General features: G+C 54.1%; 1 pseudogene; it reads left to right on the top strand.

Annotated features, from left to right (window-relative positions):
- LOC143263586 (large subunit ribosomal RNA) overlaps window positions 1–1,066 on the top strand; it is a 2,983-nt pseudogene extending 1,917 nt beyond the window's left edge.
- Window positions 1,067–5,000: the final 3,934 nt, after the last annotated feature.

Below are 5,000 nucleotides of genomic sequence, written 5' to 3'. Positions count from 1 at the left end.
GACTGACGTGGAGAAGGGTTTCGTGTGAACAGCCGTTGCACACGAGTCAGTCGATCCTAAGCCCTAAGAGAAATCCTATGTAGATGAGGTGTCCTAAGACGTTAAACACTTGTAAAAAAACCGCAGCTATTTTATTTTATTTTTTTATTATTATATAAATCGCAGCATATTTTGTTATTATATACATGCACAAAAAACACCCATTGGGCGAAAGGGAATCCGGTTTCTATTCCGGAACCCGGCAGCGGAACCGCATACCATTCGGGCCCTCGTAAGAGTGTTCGTCGGGGTAACCCAAAATGACCTGGAGACGCCGTCGGGAGATCCGGGGAGAGTTTTCTTTTCTGTATAAGCGTTCGAGTTCCCTGGAAACCTCTAGCAGGGAGATAGGGTTTGGAACGCGAAGAGCACCGCAGTTGCGGCGGTGTCCGGATCATCCCCTCGGACCTTGAAAATCCAGGAGAGGGCCACGTGGAGGTGTCGCGCCGGTTCGTACCCATATCCGCAGCAGGTCTCCAAGGTAAAGAGCCTCTAGTCGATAGATTAATGTAGGTAAGGGAAGTCGGCAAATTGGATCCGTAACTTCGGGATAAGGATTGGCTCTGAGGAGCGGGGCGTGTCGGGCTTGGTCGGGAAGCGGGTCTGGCTGACGTGCCGGGCCTGGGCGAGGTGAACGGCTCTCGTGGCTGGGATCCGAGCTCGGTCCCGTGCCTTGGCCTCCCGCGGATCTTCCTTGCTGCGAGGCTTCCGTGGCGTTTCCCATCGGTGCGGTCGTCCTCTTCGGCCGCCATTCAACGCTCAGCTCAGAACTGGCACGGACTAGGGGAATCCGACTGTCTAATTAAAACAAAGCATTGCGATGGCCCCCACGGGTGTTGACGCAATGTGATTTCTGCCCAGTGCTCTGAATGTCAACGTGAAGAAATTCAAAAAGCGCGGGTAAACGGCGGGAGTAACTATGACTCTCTTAAGGTAGCCAAATGCCTCGTCATCTAATTAGTGACGCGCATGAATGGATTAACGAGATTCCCATCTGTCCCTATCTACTGGTTCTGCCGCCAGGTGTCGCAGGGAGAAGTCGAGCTGCCACGTCGCTCCGCCGTTCAACCACGATTCCAGCCGCAGAACTGCAGGAAAAATTCCAAAAGCGCTACCAGAGTGAAGAGCACGCGAGGACGATCCAGTGGATATATAAATTGTGACTGCAAAGTGAAAATTGTGCGGAAAAACAGTGCCGGAAAACACACGCCACGTGCTCGGCACGCCGGACTTTGAGACCGGATTCCTCCGGGAATATTGATCCGACGGACGATCTGTTTACGTGGAAACTGTTTATCTGTGAAGACGTTTAATTTGAGACATTAACTGTGACAATCGTGTAAAAACTGTGGAAGTGCAAAAACAGATAAATAGATCGAAAACCCACCTCGAGCTTCGAGACGCCACCGTCGGCGTGGGTAGCGCTGCGGTAGCGGCGTCGCGCGCGCTGATTGGCCGCCGCCGAGTAGAGAGGAAACTCTCTACGGAAAAAAGGGACCACTGCTGCCAACTTCAAAAATTTTTCGAAGGTTGGCAGCAATTACCTCCGGGGGCCGAAATTGAAGCTCGAGTTTCCGCCACAGACTAAGACAAGTACAGTGCGCGAAATTCAAACAGTGTTCGGACAAAAACACAGTGACATTAAATAATTGTTTAAATAATTGTTTAAACAATTTGTTTAAACAATTTTAAACAATTATTTGCAATCTTTCAGGACTTTTTCATAAACAATTTTTTTTTTTTTTTTTTTTTTTTTTTTTTTTTTTTTTTTTTTTTTTTTTTTTTTTTTTTTTTTTTTTTTTTTCTTTTTTTTCCGTGGCTAACACCTTACATTTTCAGAGGCCGTGACGCGGTTCCACAATGGAGGTCGCCTCTTCAGGGACCGACTCCCGCCGCCGTCAGAAACGATGTCTGGCCACGGACTCGGAGACCGAGGCAGCCAACTCGGACGCGCCCCTCTGCTTCCGGAAGCCGGCAGAGGTTAAGAAAAAGAAGAAGAAGAAAAGGGACAAACCAGCGACGCAGACGACGCAGGAGATAGTAGAGGAGCCGAGCCGAGCTAACCCGGAGGAGGAGGAGACGACCGTGGCAGCCCTCAGAGCCGACGCTGCCAAAGCATACAGGCTACTGACGAATGAGATTACGCTTCCAGGAAACGATATCCCGTCTACTGTGGTGCACGCCCTGTGCGCACAGGCCGCGAAAATAAATGACCTGCTTATGAAAGCCCTTGTTTACAGCAGCAGGCTTGAGGGGCGTCTCGAAGCAGTTCAGGCCGAGTCCAAGGAGTGTAAACGCTCCTGCCAAGCACTCCAGGACAAAGCCGTCGCCGTCGCCGCCGCCGCAGCCGTCACCGCCAAAAAACCGACCACATATGCCGAACGCGTCGGCGTCAGGTCCGCTACGGCAGCCAGGTCGACGCAGAAGCAGGACCCTCCCAATGTGGTGATCATCACGCCGTCAGACACCGCCAAATACGAGGACAGTGCGAAGACTAAGGAGGCAGTCTTCGAGCTGGTTTCGCCCAGAGCGGACGGCCTGCAGATCAGGGGCGTCCGCAGGGTTCAGGGAGCAGGAATTGCGCTCGTTACGTCAAATAATACCGACGTAACATCCCTGATGGCCAACCCGAAACTTAGAGCGGCTGGTTTTGTTGTAGGTGCTCCGGCCAAAAGGAGCCCGCGGATCATCGTCTTCGACGTCCCACGGGCCCAGGAGGACAACAAGGAGACGACGGACGCTATCCTGCAGCAGAACTTAAGTAAGGAGGAAGCGGCCAGCCTCTCAAAGGAAATAAAATTGGTCTATAAGAGTGGCGATAAGACTAGAGACCGATGCAACTTAATCTTCGAGGTCTCTAAGCGAGCCAGGGACCTTTTAGTTCCAAAAGAGAGGCTGTACGTGGGTTGGAGCTGCTGCAGGGTACGCGACCACGTGAACGTGACCAGGTGCTATAAGTGCCAAGGGTACGGCCACCCTGCGAAATTCTGCAAGGCCGAGAAGGAGACTTGCGGCCACTGCGCGGAGACGGGGCACGGCTTCAAGACCTGCCCGAAGAAGGAAAAGCCGGCCAACTGCGTAAACTGCATTAGGGGTAAGAAACCCTCCTCCCATTGCGTCACCAGCAAGGACTGCCCCGCGTATGTAGCCGCCATAAACCAGTCGCTTTCCCGAACTGACTATGGTTATTAGGCCCTCACCTAAAAATATCCCCGACATTAGGATACTGCAGCTGAACATGAGACGTTCAGCTGCAGTTACCGGAGAGGTCCGCGAGCTCATCGCTCAGAAGCGGCTAGACGTCCTGCTATTGCAGGAGGCATACGTCAGCCAACTGGGCGCGCGATACAAAATTAGCGGTCTAGGGTCCGGAGTGAGGTTGGCAGCAGCCGAACCACAACCCCCGTGGGCGGCTGTTGCGGTCTGCAACCCCAACTTCGATATGGTCTTCGTCTCGCAGCTCAGCAACTCCCACTGCGTCTGTGCGGAAGTGCTAGCACCCGGCTTTTCATTTTACGCGGTGTCGTGCTATTTTCAGCACAGCGACGAAATTGAAAAGCACCTCAGCCACCTCGAGAAGGTGTTCTGCGCACTGAGGGGGAAGAGACTCCTAGTTTCGACAGACGCCAACGCGCAATCCTCGCTCTGGAGCCCTCGGGGCACAGACGAGAAAGGAGCTCAATTCGAGACTCTGATCGCAGCGTTTGGCATGAACGTTGTGAACGACGCAGCTCAACCACCAACCTTCTGGACGCCAACGGGCTCGTCTTACATCGACGTGACCCTGGCGTCACCCTCCATGTCTCCGTTCATCAGGAGCTGGACAGTAAGAAGTGCGTGGACGACCAGCGACCACAACGCTGTTGACATCAGGCTGCAGGCACCTAGAGCCGCGACGGGGAATCGCAGCGTCGCAAACTCTCGGTTCGACACCCGTCGAGCCGACTGGGAGCGATTCTCCGAGACCCTGTCCGATCTTTCACGGTCGAGGCTCGAAGTCCTGAGCCTGGAGTCAGCGGAGGAAACAATAGGGATGGCTGAAACGCTCACAGACATCATTAAAGATGCCTGCACCGCGTCGATGCCAATAAAGCGTAGGTTTAGGAAGTCCAACCCATGGTGGACGAAAGAGCTCACAGTCATGAAGAAGGCTGTCTACCGACGGAGACGTGCCTTCCAGAGGGAAAGAGATGAGTCCTCACGCCTCCAAAAACTGCTGGAGTACCGCACTTCGTTGCGGAACTACAGCAGAGAGGTGAAGAGGGCGAAACTCGAAAGTTGGCGAAACTTTGTATCGTCGTACGGGAACACGGAGCCTTGGGGCATCGTGTACAAGCTGCAAGCGAACAAGCTCCGTGTCGAGAGGGTGATCAGCACCCTCCGGCGAGGCAACGAAAACACCACGAGCGCGATAGAGACCGCCAACACGCTTCTGGAAGCACACGTCCCGGACGACCGGCCGGAAGATGACACGCCCGAGCAGCGAGATACTAGAGAGAACGCGCGAGTCGCGTCAAACACCGCGGACGCCTCTCCGTTTTCACCGGACGAGGTCGCGGGAGCGATTCGCACGTTCAGAAACGACAAGGCACCAGGACCGGACCTTATCGAGGTCCGAGTGCTGAAGGCCGCCGCGAAAATAGTGTTAGGACAATTAGTTCGCCTCTTCAACGGGTGCCTTCGTTGGGGCGTCTTTCCCCCCACCTGGAAGGAGGGCTCCCTCAGAGTGCTCCTGAAGGGAGAGGGCAAGGACGTGAAGGACCCGAAGTCCTACCGACCGATCTGTCTCCTCTCCGTCGTAGGGAAAACCTTCGAGAAGCTCCTTAAGAGCCGACTCGAACAGACGGCGATGGCAACGGGACGCATCTCCAGCAGACAGTACGGCTTCATGCGCGGAAAGTCGACTGAAGATGCAATTGTCGAGCTGCGCCGCATGGTTGATGCCATGGAGCATCGGCATG

The sequence above is a fragment of the Megalopta genalis genome, unplaced genomic scaffold, assembly GCF_051020955.1.
Source record: "Megalopta genalis isolate 19385.01 unplaced genomic scaffold, iyMegGena1_principal scaffold0835, whole genome shotgun sequence".
Lineage (NCBI taxonomy): Eukaryota > Metazoa > Arthropoda > Insecta > Hymenoptera > Halictidae > Megalopta > Megalopta genalis.
Note: the sequence above shows the minus strand (reverse complement) of the source record. Positions and strands in the feature narration are given on the sequence as shown.